Source organism: Equus przewalskii, chromosome 9 (genome assembly GCF_037783145.1).
Source record: "Equus przewalskii isolate Varuska chromosome 9, EquPr2, whole genome shotgun sequence".
NCBI classification, from domain to species: Eukaryota; Metazoa; Chordata; class Mammalia; order Perissodactyla; family Equidae; genus Equus; species Equus przewalskii.
In genome coordinates this window covers 41,797,998-41,815,850 of record NC_091839.1, presented here as the reverse complement: position 1 = coordinate 41,815,850, position 17,853 = coordinate 41,797,998, and positions in this window count along the sequence as shown.

Here is a 17,853-nt window from a genome sequence, read left to right as displayed (position 1 = left end):
GCACTTCTATGGAGTAATCTAGGAAGTGTAGTGTTAAGGGGAAAACAAGTACAGTGCGGTGTATGTGATATGCCAGCTTTTGTGTAAGAAACAATGGGGAAAAGAATGTACATCCATTTGCTTGTTGTTGCATAAGAAGCACTTGAAGGGTAAATTAGAACCTAATGAAAAGGCTAACTTATGGGAGAAGACTGGCTCAGGGAATAGAGACGGGAGGGAGACTTCTTTGAGTACGGCTTTTTTCCTTAAACCTCTATTTCAATATTTTTATAGGCAAATATGCATGGCTTTTCTTCCTTTTTTTAGCAACAGCTTTGTTGAGATATAATTCACATAGCATATATTTCACCTATTTAAAGTGTTGTTTTCCTTTTTATAAACTTTTACTTTTGAACCATGTGTTTCATACATTCAAAGATTGAATTAAATCAGAAAGAAAAAAATGCTAAAATTGAAAGTAAATTGAAATAAAGGAACCTAACTGTGTAAACAAGAGAAATATAACCACTCAGACAAAAATAATTGTTTCAACTGACATTTGAACACAGTGCTCTGACTGTACATTATTAGTGGGATATATTCTAAGGACAAAAAGAACTGCAAAGAAATCGTATACTTCGTGGAGTAGTTTTGTTAGAATTAATATTGTAATTTGAAACTATTTTATGGCAGTCAGCCATCATATCCACAGGTTCTGCATCTGTGGATTTAACCAACCATGGATTGAAAGGCCTACAACTATTGCATCTGTACTAAGCATGTACAGACTTTTTTCTTGTCAGTATTACCTAAACGATACAGTATAACAACTGTTTATGTAGTATTTACATTGTAATAGGCATTATAAGTAATCTAGAGATAATTTAAAGTATGCAAGAGAGGGGCCAGACTGGTGGCACAGCAGTTAAGTTCAAACATTCCACGTCAGCAACCAGGGGTTTTCCGGTTCAGATCCTGGGTGTGGACCTATGCACCACGTGTCAAGCCATGTTGTGGCAGGCGTCCCACGTATAAAGTAGAGGAAGATGGGCACGGATGTTAGCTCAGGGCCAGTCTTCCTCAGCAAAAAAAAGGAGGATTGGTGACAGATGTTAGCTCAGGGCTAATTGTCCTCAAAAAATAAATAAATAAAATAAAAAATAAAGTATGCAGGAGAATGTGCGTAGGTTATATGTAAATACCATGCCATTTTATATAAGGGACTTGAGCATCCATGGATTTTGGTATTGGGGGAGGGGGTTCTGTAACCAATCTCCTGTGGATACTAAGATTCAACTGTGTATTGTAGGATAAAGAAATATGTAATATGTTAATATTTTTAAGAATCAAGATATTTAGTAAAAGAGAAAAGAGATCCAAACATAAAATAAAAAAAGTTAGGGGGAAAATTCTACACTATTATATGTAAACTGGAAATGTCAACATGAATTTATGATTTTTAAAAATATATATTTCTTATTTCTGTTCCTTAAAGTCTAGAAGCAATAACATCCCAGTAGCAATATATCATTAACATACCAAAGACCCAAATCATGATTTCTTTTTTTTTTTATTGAGTTAATGATAGGTTACAATCTTGTGAAATTTCAGTTGTACATTAATGTTTGTCAGTCATGTTGTAGGTGCACCACTTCACCCTTTGTGCCCACGCCCCACCCCACCTTTCCCCTGGTATCCACTAAACTGTTCTTAGTCCATAATTTTAAATTCCTCATATGAGTAGAGTCATACACAGATTATCCTTCTCTTGCTGGCTTATTTCACTTAACATAATTCCCTCAAGGTCCATCCATGTTATTGCAAATGGAATGATTTTGTTCTGTTTTGCAGCTGAGTAGTATTCCATTGTATATATGTACCACATCTTCTTTATCCATTCGTCTGTTGCTGGGCACTTAGGTTGCCTCTATGTCTTGGCTATTGTAAACAATGCTGCAATGAACATTGGGGTGCATAGGACTTTTGGGATTTCTGACTTCAAGCTCTTTGGATAAATACCCAGTAGTGGGATGGCTGGATCGTATGGTAGTTCTATTTTTAGTTTTTTGAGGAATCTCCATACTGTTTTCCATAGTGGCTGCACCAGTTTGCGTTCCCACCAGCAGTGTATGAGTTTTCCTTTTTCTCCACAACCTCTCCAACATTTGTTGCTATTAGTTTTAGATATTTTTGTCATTCTAACGGGTGTAAGGTGATATCTTAGTGTAGTTTTGATTTGCATTTCCCTGATGATCAGCGATGATGAGCATCTTTTCATGTGCCTATTGGCCATCAGTATATCTTCTTTGGAGAAATGTCTGTTCATGTCTCCAGCCCATTTTTTGATTGGGTTGTTTGAGTTTTTTGTTGTTGAGTTGTGTGAGTTCTTTATAGATTATGGATATTAAGCCTTTGTCAGATATATGACTTGCAAATATTTTTTCCCAGTTAGTGGATTGTTTTTTTGTTTCAATCCTGTTTTCATTTGCCTTGAAGAAGCTCTTTAATCTGATGAAGTCCCATTTGTGTATTCTTTCTATTGTTTCCCTTCTCTGAGAAGGCATGGTGTCCGAAAAGATCCTTTTAATACTGATGTCAAAGAGTGTACTGCCTATGTTTTCTTCCAGAAGCCTTATGGTTTCAGGTCTCCCCTTTAGGTCTTTGATCCATTTTGAGTTTATTTTGGTGAATGGTGAAAAAGAATGGTCAATTTTCATTCTTTTACATGTGGCTTTCCAGTTTTCCCAGCACCATTTGTTGAAAAGACTTTCTTTTCTCCATTGTATGCCCTCAGCTCCTTTGTCAAAGATAAGCTGTCCATAGATGTGTGATTTTATTTCTGGGCTTTCAATTCTGTTCCATTGATCTGTGCACCTGTTTTTTGTACCAGTACCATGCTGTTTTGATTACTGTAGCTTTGTAGTAAGTTTTGAAGTCAGGGAGTGTGATGCCTCCCGTTTTGTTCTTTTTTCTCAGGATTGCTTTAGAAATTCGGGGTCTTTTGTTGCCCCATATGAATTTAGGATTCTTTGTTCTAATTCTGTAAAGAATGTCATTGGGATTCTGATGGGGATGGCGTTGAATCTGTAGATTGCTTTAGGTAGAATGGACATTTTAACTATGTTTATTCTTCCAATCCATGTACATGGAATGTCTGTCCATCTCCTTATGTCGTCATCCAATTCTCTCAGAAAGGCCTTGTAATTTTCATTATATAAGTCCTTCACTTCCTTAGTTAAATTTACCCCTAGGTATTTTATTCTTTTTGTTGCGATTGTGAATAGTATTGTGTTCTTGAGTTCTTTTTCTGTTAGTTCATTATTGGAGTATAGAAATGCTACTGATTTATACAAATTGATTTTATACCCTGCAACTTTGCTGTAGTTGTTGATTACTTCTAACAGTTTTCCAGTGGATTCTTTGGGGTTTTCTATGTATAAGATCATGTCGTCTGCAAACAGCGAGAGTTTCACTTCTTCCCTCCCTATTTGGATTCCTTTTATTCCTTTTTCTTGCCTGATTGCTCTGGCCAGGACCTCCAGTACTATGTTAAATAAGAGTGGTGATAGAGGGCATCCTTGTCTCGTTCCTGTTTTCAGGGGGATGGCGTTCAGTTTTTGCCCATTGAGTATGGTGTTGGCTGTGGGTTTGTCATATACGGCCTTTATTATGTTGAGGTAGTTTCCTTCTATGCCCATTTTGTTCAGAGTTTCTATCATAAATGGCTGTTGGAGCTTGTCAAATGCCTTCTCTGCATCTAATGAGATGATCATGTGGTTTTTATTCCTCAGTTTGTTGATGTGGTGTATCACGTTGATTGATTTGCGGATGTTGAACCATCCCTGTGTCCCTGGTATGAATCCCACCTAATCATGATGTGTGATCCTTTTGATGAATTGCTGAATTCTGGTTGCCAAAATTTTGTTTAGGATTTTTGCATCTATGTTCATCAGTGATATTGGCCTGTAGTTCTCTTTTTTCGTGGTGTCCTTGTCTGGTTTTGGTATCAGCGTGATGTTGGCCTCATAGAATGTGTTAGGAAGTGTTCCATCATCCCTAATTTTTTGGAATAGCTTGAAAAGGATAGGTATTAAATCCTCTCTGAAAGTTTGGTTGAATTCCCCAGGGAAGCCATCTGGTCCTGGGGTTTTATTCTTTGGGATGTTTTTGATTGCTGTTTCAATCTCTTTCCTTGTGATTGGTCTGTTCAAATTGTCTGCCTCTTCTTGAGTGAGCTTTGGGAGATTGTAGGAGTCCAAGAATTTATCCATTTCCTCTAGGTTATCCATTCTGTTGGCATATAGTTTTTTGTAGTATTCTCTTATAATCCGTTGTATTTCTGCAGAGTCTGTTGTTATTTCCCCTGCTCACCAAATCATGATTTCTAAATAGTATTTTCCACTAAAAGGGAGATCTTCTACTGGGACTCCCCATTGTCTGAACAGGTCAGCGCCTAAAGGCAGAAAGCAGAATAAAGATGAGAGGGAGTATATCTAAAGGAGCAAGTGTAAGATATTCAGTACTGTGAATGTGGGTACTAGTGGCTATGGTTAAGATTTCCAGTGATAGCATTATATATAATTTTTTTAATTCTCTTACTCAAATAATTTAGATGAAAGTGATGTTCATCTGGAAAATTCTGTTAGAAATCTCAAAAAGTGGATATAGTTGTGGTAGATAAAGATGACTGCAAATTCTTTGCTACTCCTCCATTGAGAATTAGAGTCTAATTTCCAGCTCCTTGAATCTGGGCTGGCTTTAGTGACTAGCTTGACCATAGAATGCAAGGAGAGTGATGTTCCAGGACTTGCAGCTAATATTTCCTTCTGAGCCCAGCCTTCCTGCCATCCTTGCCAAGATACCAGACATGTTAGTGAAGCCATCTTGAACCCTTCCAGACCAGCCCATCCACTAGCTCAATACCACTGAATGCCCTCTGTCAACACGTCATGGAGAAGAAGAATTTCTAGCTGAGCCCTGCCCAAATTCCTACCCCTCAAGTTGTGAAATATTATAAAATGGATGGTGTTTTAAGTCATTATGTTTTAAAGTAATTTGGACACAGCATTAGATAACTGGAACAGTAGTGGTAATGACAAAATAATGTAGAATTTTATTAAAATTGTTACTTGAAATGCGAAAATGGCAAGCCAGAGGAGGACTTTGATGTTTGATGGACTTAAGTTAATAATCACTCCTATTTACAGAGTATAGTTAATTAAATTCCCTTTAATATTTTAAACTCCATTTATAAATGTAATACATTTGATCTGTTTTTTAAACACTTCAGATACTGGTAGGACAAACATAAAAACCCTGACAAGTAAAACATTCCTAACTAGCTAAACATATAGTGAATCTCAAGTTCTCTTATTCTAGTAATTTTAACAACATTAGTCAACTTCTCTTACCTTTCAACTTAAATCAAAAGACTATGAATACAAACAAAAACCAATGAACTTATCTGCATTTCAAAGTAATACATCCACATAGAAAAGGAAAAAAAAAAGCTAACCCAAGAAACTTTGCAACATAGTACTTTGACTATACATCCTCAGTCTAAAACAAAAACAAGGACAAATTTTAAAAATCAGCAAATAAATCTTTTTTTTTCTTTTTTAAAGATTGGCACCTAAACTAACAATTGTTGCCAATCTTCATTTTTGTTTTTCTGCTTTTTTCTCCCCAAATCCCCCCAATATATAATTGCATATTTTAGTTGTGGGTCCTTCTAGTTGTGGCATGTGGGACACCACCTCAACGTGGCCTGATGAGCGGTGCCATGTCCACGCCCAGGATCCAAACTAGTGAAACCCTGGGCCGCTGAAGCCGAGTGTGTGAATTTAACCACCCGACCGTGGGGCCAGCTCCGTAAAATCAGCAAATAAATCTTAGTCTTCATTTAGTAACTTTGTTGCTTGTAGTGGTATAAATGCAGCAATTCCAAAATTATGTCATGTGGATTGTAAATTTGAGAAATGAAGAAATATACTGATTATTGTGGGAGCCTAAGTTCTCACTATGGGAAAAGGATGATACAAATATGGATTCTGAAAGGCAAAGAAGAATCCTGTGGTTTGGGATTGGATTAGAAGTATCAGTATGAATTGATGATTTAAGTACATATGTCTGTATACACATGTGTATATTATATATATTCATATTTCTTAGCTCTGCTCTCTGAAAGGACCTAAGCAGTGACACCCCAATAACAAGGAGCACTCATAGTGTCCAGATCTCTGTCTCTAAATACTATTCCTCATTAAATGGAACTCTTTAGAGATATAGATGATCCAGAATTGGGGCAAGAGGGAAAAAAGATGATCTTGGAATACCTTGTTGTACCACAAAGCAAGGTATTGTTCAAAATATGATGGAGAGATGCACAAGGGCAAGTGGTTATGGATGAGCCTGGAGAATGGAACCCTCTGAAATTGTTTGCAAAAAATTATGAATTGGTACATTTTTCTGGGGGAAAATTTCCTAGCTTTCAATAGGTTCTCAAAGGGGTTTATAACCTCCCAAAACTGTGAAGACCACTAATCAACTGGCTAGACCAGGGCAAATGTAGGACATGTGTATTAGTTCACAACCTTGGGAGTTCCCTAGATGAACCCTGAAACTGGCCCCCATACACGGAGGGCAAGGCAAGACCCAAGAAAGAGACAGACCCCTGCAGATTACCAGGTGGCAGATTTAATAAGTAAGGGAACTTACATACGAGGCTTGTCTTAGGAGACATGAAGATAAATAGATCTCTACACTCACCTGCCAGAATCTTAAAAGTTTATATGGAGGTCTTACCTCTGTTTAGTCACGTATTCAGTTCAGATGGTCTCAACAACACATTACTCTCTCAAGGCTACGTCCTTGAAACAGGTCCTACTGCGGGAACAGGGGGCAGAATGTACATTCCAAGGACAGGGGAGGCAGTGTGGAGTCTCTGATTCCCAGGATCCAGGTGGAGGGTCAGCCAGAGGTCACATCCTCGGGACGACCTCCTCCAACAACATAGGCCACTATACTCCCATATCCTATTCTGGGATTTGACATAACGGAGGGCCTAATAGAATTATTCTTATTAGATGGTGACCAACTGATCCAATCTTATCCTCTTTCTGTAAGGGAGTTTTAAATATGAAATACACAGAAAAAAGGTAGTCGAAACTGAAAGGAGAGGGAGAGGCAGAAGAGTGAAAAGCAGTAGAGCGGAACTGAGTTTTAAATCTGACAGTTACTAAAATAATGACCAATAGACCCAAGTGCTTTTAAGGCAATGACAAGACTGCTGTCAGTCATTAGTGCTCCTGCTGAGGCATGACTGACAGGGAGCCACTGCTTCTGCTTGCCTCAGCGACCCACTGCCAGAGCTTCCTGGGCTCCCTTTCCATCCTCATGCATCTTTCACTGCACCTCAGCACTTCTCTCTTCCTTGTAACCTGGAAGAGCCAAACTCTTGGATCTTAGAAGTGTGGCACTGTTAAATGTTGATTCTCTTACTTTTTTCAGTGTCTCATTTGTTCAATATTCTTCACTTTAACAAATATTTATTGAAGACACTATTGGCCAGGCAATATGGTAGGTGCTATGGTTGTTTTAAAAAAAAGAAAAAGAATTGGAAAAGTAAAACAGATTCCTGCATTCCCCACGTTCACTATTTCACAGGTGAAGACATGGACGAATGTGAGGAGCTGTCACACAAAGACTCATGCACGCATTTTTTCTCCTATAGGATCCTAGCAGGGTGACCTTGGTTGGACTCTTTGTAGTATCTGTTTATATGAGTGTCTAGAAGACTGTGTCCACAGCTTTGGAAAAATATACACCCTAGGAAGAAGTTGCTATTCTTGGAGAGTGGCATTTATTAATTCTTTCAGAAAGCATTTATTGAGCTCCTTTGGTGTGCTGAGGATACAAAGAGGAAGGCCCAACCCCAGAGAGAGAGGATGACTGAGAGTTCTAAATGGGAGGATATGGAACACTGGGCACCCAAGGGAAGAAGTGGTCAGACTATCCTTCTACTTGGGGCAGAAGAGAGAATTTTCAGGCTAAGTATTGAAAAGTAGATTAGGTTGATGGTAGTGGAAATGGAAGGAGTAGTGTCTATTCCAAGCACAGAGTACAGTATGAACAAATGCATGGGAACAGGAAACAGCATGGTTTGTTAGGAGAATAATGTTCAGCATGGTTGTATTATGATATTCATTAATTTACAAATATTTACTGAGTCTACTGTGTGAGTCAGTTTCCTTGGGATTCTATGGTAACGGTACTTACCTCATAAGGTGTTGTGAGGGTTAAATGGTTGACACATGTAAAACACTTAGAAAGGTCCCTGGCATGGGGTAAGCACTGTATAAATGTTGGCTATTGTTATCTGCTATCACTGTGCCAGGCAATGTAAATACAAAGATGAATCAGACATAGTCTCCGAGTCCAAGAATTTTGACTCTAGTTGGGGGGAAAGACAAAGGAAGTAATTTCATTAAGTACTAGAAGGGACGCCTAAGCCAACCACTGAGGAAGGCTTCTCAGACACAGTAGCCTTTAAACCAAGATCTGAAGGTGGAGGACTGAGCCAAGGGAAACGGGGGATTGGGGGGAATGAGAATGCATTCTGGACAAGGGAATAGTTTAATCAGAGGCTTTGAGGTAAGACAAGGCCAATGAAACTGGTTCTGTAGGGCCACGTAGGAAGCATAGTGCATGTGAGGGAGCATGAAAGGATGAGCCTCTAGAGCATGGGATCACACTTCAGCCCCTGGAGCAAATCCTTCTTATTGTCTGTTTCCGTACGGTCTAGCCCATGACCTGAGAATGGCTTTTATGTTTTGAAATGGTTGGGAAAACAGTCAAAAGAAGGATAATATTTTGTGACAGGCAAAAATTATATGAAATTTTGCCGCTGGCCCCAGTGGCCTAGTGGTTAAGTTCGCATGCGCTGCTTCAGCGGCCCAAGGTTTCGCCTGTTCGGACCCTGGGCGCGGACATGGCACCAGTCATCAAGCCATGCTGAGGTGGCATCCCACATGCCACAAGTAGAAGGACCCACAACTAAAAATATACATCTATGTACCTGGGGGCTTTGGGGAGAAAAAGGAAAAATGAAATCTTTAAAAAAAAATTATATGAAATTTAAATTTCAGTTTCTATAAATAAAACTTTACTGGAACACAGCCAAACTCATTTGTTTCTTTATCATCTGTGGTTGCTTTGCACTACAGTAGCAGAGTTGAATAGTTATAACAGAGACCATATAGCTTGCAACACCTAAAATATTTACTATCTGGCCCTGTACCAAAAACGTTTGCCAACCCCTGCTCTAGAGGAAGCAGAGGCTTGTGTAAACCAAACTTAAGGAGTTTGGGTCTGTCCTGAAGCGCAAAGGGGAGCCAGCGCAGGAATTTTAAGCAAAGAAGGGGAAGGACCAGATTTGTGTTATAGAAACTTATAGGGAAGCAAAATACCCCATGACCCTTGGGGACTTGTATCTATACTGAAGAATTAATTGTTTCGCCTAACATGGTAGACAAAAGAGGGCTCTAGGCAGAGGAATTTGATGTTACCCAAGTTATAGAAAAGGTATAATTTTAGAGCTTCTTTGCTTTCTCTATAAAGTTTTATGGAAGAACTGTCACATGGCAATTTTGTTTTTGGTGAGGAAGATTGGCCCTGAGCTAATATCTGTTGCCAATTTTCCTCTTTTTTTTTCTTCCCAAAGCCCAGTATATAGCTGTATATCCTAGTTGCAAGTCTTCTAGTTCTTTTATGTGGGATACCACCACAACATGATTTGACAAGCGGTGCGTAGGTCTGCGCCCAGGATCTGAACCCACAAACCCCAGGCCACCGGAAGCAGAGCGCGTAAATTTACCACTACACCACCAGCTGGCCCCATGGCTGTTTTATTGGAAGAGAACTGTGAAGCGTGAGGTAGACACTAGAGATAGAGAAAAGGAAATTGAAAGTATTCCACACAGTAATGTGAAGACTACCTTGTTAAACTAGAGTAATTAAGACATTCTTGAAGAAGAACAAAGTTGGAGGACTTACACTACCAGTGAGATGGTTAATTTTATGCGTCAACTTGACTAGGTCACCAGGTGCCCTGATGTTGGGTTACTATTATTTCTGGGTGAGTCTGTGAGGGTGTTCTGTATGAGATTAGCATTGGAATCAGTAGACTGAATAACGCAGATGGCCCTCCCGAATGTAGGTGAGTCTCCTCTAATCCCCTGAGGGTCTAAACAGAACAAACAGATGGAGGAAGGGAGACTTCACTCTCTCTGCCTGACTGTAGAGCTAGGACATGGATTTTCTCCTGCTCTGGTACTGGGACTTACACCATTAGTGCTCCTGGTTCTCAGGCCTCTGCAATAGGACTAGAACTACACCACCAGATTTCCAGGGTCTCCAGCTTGCAAATGGCAGGCCATGGGATTTCCTAGACTCCATAATCAGATGAGTCAATTTCACATATATTTTATATATATGTAATATGTATATATTATATATTATAGGATTTTTTATTTATTTGATTACTTATGCATACATATCTCCCATTGGTTCTGTTTCTCTGGAAAACACTGACTGATACAACCAGATTTCAAGACTAACTATAAAGCTACAGTAATTATGACGATGTGGTATTGGTATAAGCTTAAGCAAATAGCCTAATGGAATAGAACAGAAAGTCTAGGGGTTTTTGTTTTTTGGGTTTTTTTGGTGAGGAAGATTGGCCCAGAGCTAACATCTGTTGCCAGTCTTCCTCTTTTTGCTTGAGGAAGATTGTCTCTGAGCTAATGTCTGTGCCAATCTTCCTCTATTTTGTCTGTGGGACACCGTCACAGCATGGCTTGATGAGTAGTGTATAGGTCCATGCTGGGGATCAGAACCTGTGAACACTGGGTCACCAAAGCAGAGCATGCAAACTTAACCACTACTATGCCACTGGGCCGGCCCCTAGAATGGTAAGTCTAGGAACAGAATCACATATATAGGATTACTTGATTTATGACAAAGATGTCACAGCAATTCAGTGGATAAATGATTGTCTTTTCAATAAATGGTGTAGAGCAACTGGATACCCATAAGGAAAAAACCTGGTACTTCATATCATGCGTTAAAATCAATTTAAGATAGATTATAAACCTAAACGTAAGAGGTAAAACAATAAAGCTTCTAGCAGAAAGCATAGGATTATAATTTAATGACTTTGTGTTACCGAGCCCCACGGGACTGATGACTCATAACCGGGTTCTTTTGCCCAGAGCTGCTCCCACCAATAGAACGAGACCAGGTTTGGAACAGCAGAACAGAAACTTTATTCATTGATCAATGAGTGGAGAAGGCAGAGCTCATGCCCTACACACCTTCTCCCTGAAGAGAAGGTAGGGAGGGTTCTTATGGGATGTGAAAGAGGAGCAGTCTCCACGTCACTGCTCAGGGTGGAAGCATTTGGGGCACATGCAGATCTTCCCTTCTTGCACACTACACCTTTTGCACACATTTCCTTTTGTGAATGGCACTCCATCACCATCTTGGACCTTGCTGTTTTGGACTGGTTCTGCTGTTTGGCCACCCGGTAATGTTCTGCATTGGTTCCTGTAAGCAAGCACAACTTAAAGCAAAGCCTTAGACATGGAAAATGTTTCAGGGGACTTCTCCAGGTGACATTTGGGATAGCCAAAAAAATTTTTTTAAACAGGATAAAAAGGCACTAACCACAAAAGAAAACATTGATGAATTGGACTTTATTAAAATTAAGAACTTCGGTTTGTCGACAAATACCATTAAGAGAGTGAAAAGGAAAGCTACAGTAGAGAATGAAAAACTTTTCCACTACCCTCCTAGGTCCAATAGCTAGGTCTATGAAATAACTGACAACAGGCAGATTAACAGGAGAAAATGCATACAAATGTATTAATTTTTAATATTACATGCACAGGGACATCACAGGGAAAAAAGTGAATACCCAAAAAAAACAGTGAGATTTGAGAGCTTGTATACCATCTCAATAGAGGAAGCGGGAAATGCAGACCTCTGAGGAGAGAGTAAATGATTTTTAGGAAAGACGAATGGGCCCTTAGAAGCCAGATGGGAGGCAGGAAAGTTTGTGACCTTTGTCTGGGTGCAGTGTTGACCTTTAGTCTCCTCTCCTTTGATATGAGTCAATCCTCCCCGGCTGATGAAACTTCCTGGGATGGGATTTTTGACAACTGAGTTCCTTTTGGAGGACCTGTCATTAGGCAGATAAGGGAAGTTCAGAGGAGCCCCTTTTTGCATTTGCTGTTTTTCAAATACTACAGCTCAAAATAATCAATATACCAAGGTGGCGTATTTTGGGGTGGCATGTCCTAAACTCTTTTACTACCAACAGGGGAAGATATTTATAATACATATATCTGACAAAAACTTATATCCCAGGGTCGGCCCCGTCATGGAGTGATTAAGTTCACATGCTCCACTTGGGCTGCCCAGGGTTTCACTGGTTCCAATCCTGGGTGTGGGCATGGCACCACTCATCAAGCCATGCTGAGGAGGTGTCCCACATAGCCCAACCAGAAGGACCTACAACTAGAATATACAACTATGTACTGGCAGGCTTTGGAGAGAAGAAGAAAATAAAAAATAAATAAATAAATAAATAAATAAATAAATAGAAGAGGAGATTGGCAACAGATTTTAGCTAAGGTGCCAATCTTTAAAAAAAAAAAAAAAGTTATATTCAGGGTACCAAAAAAAAAAAAGAACCCAAAAGTAAAAACAAAACAAGCCACATTCACATCCACAGATCAATAACAAAAGAACAATCCAATTTTTTTGACTGGTTTACGATTCCATTTCTAGGAGAGCTGAAACTGTAATTGTTGGGTCTTGGTGTGATGATGTAGGCCTGAGCATAAGCAGCTCTGTTTCAGGCTTGTGGTCTTGTTTTTTAAGAATTATAAGCGGGGGGGTGGCCTGGTGGTGCAGTGGTTAAGTGCACGCGTTCTGCTTCAGTGGCCCAGGGTTCACTGGTTCGGATCCCGGGTGCGGACATGGCACTGCTTGGCAAGCCATGCTGTGGTAGGCCTCCCACATATAAAAAAGAGGAAGATGGGCACGGATGTTAGCTCAGGGCCAGTCTTCCTCAGCAAAAAGGGGAGGATTGGCAGCAGATGTTAGCTCAGGGCTAATCTTTCTCAAAAAAAAAAAAAAAAAAAAAGAAAAGAATTATAAGGGAGGGTATTGGTTAAAGAAGTTAGACTTTGAGAAATGCATGGCTGTTAATATGTCTTGGAAAGTCTCTGCGATATTTTGGAAAGAGAACAGAGCATAGGTGAGACCAAACTCTGTGGGAAAAGGAATGGAGTTTTCCTGAAAGAGACAGCTTCACCTGATGCAGGGGCCTCTCCCAGAGCCAGGCAGAGAGGAGGGGGATTGAGATAGGGGAGTAGGGTTAGCAGCAGAGGTCCCAAGAACAGCTTAGCATATTTTCTTCTTCCCCTGGATACTGGAAAAACGGCATTGTCAACACAGAAAAAAGAAGGACCTGCAAAACAAAAGGAGAGTGTTTATTTGGGGGTCTTAGAAGTGCAACTCAGGGAACAGAGGGTCTGGCAGCAGCCAGAAAAGTGCCCCCCTGAGGAATAAGAGTCAGGGTTTTTATTAGCAAAAAGGAAAGCCCAGAACAAATACCTCCGTTGCTTGTTAGGGAACATAAATTTATGTTAACGTTCATTGGCTTACTCAAGGACATCTTGCTGCTACTAGAAAAAGTATATTATTGCACAGTCCTTCATAAAGTCCTTTCTCAGCAAATAACTCCCTTTTTGGCAAGTCAGCAAGGTCGGCACGGTTTCATATTTTTGTAAAAAGATGGAGTCCAGGGTACAAAATGGAGTACTGTTATCAAGTTGTTTCACAGCATCTAGTGTGTAATTCCTTTGAATTTTCTTTAAAGCTTTGATAAAATCTATTATACTACTTTTGAGCCTGAGCTTACTTCTCACTTTCTCCAAAAGCTTTTCCTGTCTTCTAGGTTGGGTTGGCAGCCTCTCTATTTGTATTCTCCCTGTACCCCGTCCCTAACTCCCTATTTCAGCCTTGTATGGCAATGTCCCTTAGGTGGCTATCTTCACCCTACGATTGAGATTCTGTTAAGGACAGGGGCCCTGTCCATCATGTTTACATTCCCAGGACCTAGCAGTGTGTCTGGCAAAAGTATTAAATGCACATTTATTGATTCATTAAAATGACATTGAGTGTGAGAATTAGGAACAGTTGGAATCAGAAAATCTTGAGAAAGAAAAAGAATTTTGGAGGGCTCTTGTGGGCATTTACTATTCAATGTGAATAACACAAAGATCTATAATGTATTGACTAAACTAACTGCAAATAAGAGGTAGTCAATGTTTAGGGAAGAAACTGGTAATTTAGTAAGGAGTTCATTGCCCATAATAACTATGAGAGTGGCTTAGTTTCTTCTAATTCTCATTGTGCTTTGGTTCTTTTTACTGTTTGTTTTACATATGAAATCACAGTTGTTGGGGGAAATATAATTAAAAACAAAATCTCCTCCCAACCTAGAAAATCTCTCGTCAAAGGTAGAAGAGAAAGAAAACAATTTTATTATTGAATAAGCATTGGATCAGAATGTGACGTGCATCACAGACAATCCCTTAAAGAGACTGCAAAGTCTGAAAGAAATCTCACCCTTTTATATAAACCGAAGCATATTAAAAATTTTCAGAGATTATTTGAGCAAAGATCCATTGGAATTGAGAAGGATCAAACTGGAAGTGGTCAGGAGTGCTCTGCTGACAGGACCCAGGGTATAGAGAAAGGGCAGCAGCAAAGAAAGTAAATTATTTGATTGGCTATAGCTTAAAGCTTAGCTGGCTGTTTGTGATTGATTGTCCTTAGTGTTTTGATTTCCTAACATGCAGGCATTTACAGCTTTAGATATTGTTCTTCTTCTCCCCAAAGTCCCACCCCCCCACATAGTTGTATATTCTAATTGTGGGTCTTTCTGGCTGTGCCCTGTGGGACGCCATCCCAGCATGGCCGGAGAAGCAGCACCATGTCGGTGCCCAGGATCCAAACTGGTGAAACCCTGGGCTGCCAAAGCGGAGAACACGAACTCAACCACTCGGCGACTGGACCAGCCCCTACAGCTTTAGATTTTGATTTACTTAGGATGGACACCAAGGCATTAGAGCCACCTCAGTCTAATGGCCTCCTTGTTTAATTAATTTAACAATAGCCAAATGGATATAATCCATTACATGAGGTAAGTTTTGCAATTTGGAGTCAGGTGACAAGTTAGGCCCATCTCCTCCCCAGAAACTGGGCAACTGGGCATTATTTTCCTTGATGATGATTTCATTCTAAAGTGATGGCTTTCAGGTCCTTGAGGAAAATTCCTGAGTTGTGAAACTGGCAAAGGCTTATTTAAAAAGATTTACAGTCATCCCTCGGTATCCGCGGGGAATTGTTTCCAGGAACTCCATCGGATACCCAAATGGGAGGATGCTCAAGTCCCTTATGTGAGTATAATGAATACAGTGGGCCCTCCATATCTGCGGATTTCACATCCAGGGATTTCAATCCATGGTTGATTGAATCCTAGAATAGGAAACCCAAGGATATGAAGGACCAACTGTACATGTATTTGAAAATGAGAGAGAAAGAAATTTCAAAAGAAAAGGGAGAGGTGAAGAGTGGAGAGGAGGAGTTTCTTCCCTTAGTTTTCAACAAGGAGAATTAAGCCTCTTAATTTGTATTTGCTCTTACATAGTTGATAAGTAATCAGCTAATGCATCAGCTTCTAAACAAATGTATTTCTTTTTAATTTGCACAAGTGATTTAATTAAGTAAATTGCTCCTGGTTTTCTCAGCCATCTAAATACCTATAGAGATTGAATATTTACTAAATGCCTATTGTATGTGAGACACACTATGTTAGTGCTGTGGGAGATATGAAGATGAATAAGGTGCTTCCTGTGTTCCAGGAGTTTTTATCGACCCTGGGAGACACAAAGAGAATCAGAACTTATAGAGAAAAACCAAAGTCTTGGAAGGTCAAGTCACTTAACCTAGGTCCAACAACTAGTTAATGGAAAAAGTGCAACCAATGCCTCAGGTCTTCAGAGGCTGGTTCAGCACTCTCTCAACTTCACATAATACTTTTTTGGTTTTTTTTGGTGAGGAAGATTGGCTCTGAGCTAATATCTGTTGCCAATCTTCCTCTCTTTTTTTGCTTAAGGAAGATTGTTGCTGAGCTGATGTCTGTGCCAATCTTCCTCTATTTTTTATATGGGAGGTCACCACAGCGTGGCTTGATGAGCAGTGTGTAGGTCTGTGCCTGGGATCTGAACCTGTGAACCCGGGGCTGCCAAAGCAGAGGGTGAGAACTTAACCACTACACCACCAGACCAGCCCCTCAACCTCACATAATACTTTTGCTATCCTAATGAGATACCAATAATTTTTTGACAGCAATAACTAGAGGTTAAAGAAGAATGCCTGGGAGAAATAAGAACTCTTACCCTTGATGTGTCCTAAGTCTGAATCCCACGATTTTTTAGTTTTTATTTGCATATTCTGCATTCATTTAAAAAAAACTTTTATATTGTAAAACAAAAAAGTATAGATTAACGAATTATTATTAGGTAAATATCACTGTAACTGCAACCCACGTCATGAAATCAAACTTAGAAGCTTCTCTCTACACCCTGTCCCGTCTCCTCCTCCCACAAAGTAACCACTGTCTGACTTTCAGAGTAAAAACTTCCCTGCATCTTAAGGTTTTATTAACCAAGTGTGCATCCCTAGGCACTATAATTTACTCTTGTCTGTGTTTTAAAAATTTGATAAGTTTCATAAGTCTCGGTCTTAGTTCAGGCTGCTATAACAAAATACAACAGACTGGGTGGCTTATACAACAGACATTTATTTGGTACGGTCCTGGAGTCTGGGAAGTCTAAGATCAAGGTGCCAGCAGATTCAGTGTCTGGTGAGGGCCCTCTTCCTGCTTTGCAGACAGCTGCCTTCTTGCTGCATCCTCTCATGACAGAGAGAGAGGGGGCTCCGGTTTCTTCCTTTTCTTGTAAGGGTACTGATTTCATTATGGAGACTCTGCCCTCATGACTTCACCTATACCTAACTACCTCCCGAAGGCCCCACCCCCAAATACCATTACACTGGGGATTAGGGCTTTGACTTATGAATGATGGGGGATACAAAGACTCAGTCCACAGAAGTCTCTTCTAATATGCAGTTTCCCCTCCCATACTTTTCTTTTCTTTTAAATTTATCTCTTGAAAAACTTTTGCTTTTGACCTGTAGAATCTCCCAACAGTTTAGGTTTTGCTGATTACATATTCATGGTGAAGTTTAACACATTCCTTTGTGCTCTTTCTTTCCTGCAAATTGGCATCTGGATTCAGAGATTTGATCCTTTTGACACAACTATAGGTGGTATATATCATGTTCTTTCATCAGGAGCCACCTAAAGTCTGTTTTTTTGCTCCTTTTGTGATGTAAACAGCCATTGATACTTAATGATTGGATCAATTAATTGGAGGTTGGGAAACGGTGACATGCTAACTCTGTCAATTCTTTTTTACATTAACAAGAATATTTTTATGAAGAGACACTTCTCATCATCTTCTATTTGGTTGCCCGAGTAGTACAATTCATATATGAAAGGCAAGATAAATTTTTGATATCTTCCCTTTATTTACCAGCTTGCAAGATTGATTTTTTGCTCTCCAAACATGACCAATTTTTAAAAGTATTATTACATATTCTTGGACTTAAACATATATAACAGGTTTCAATTCATTGCAATTGTTAGCCTTATTGAAGCTCAAGTTGCACCATCTTTGT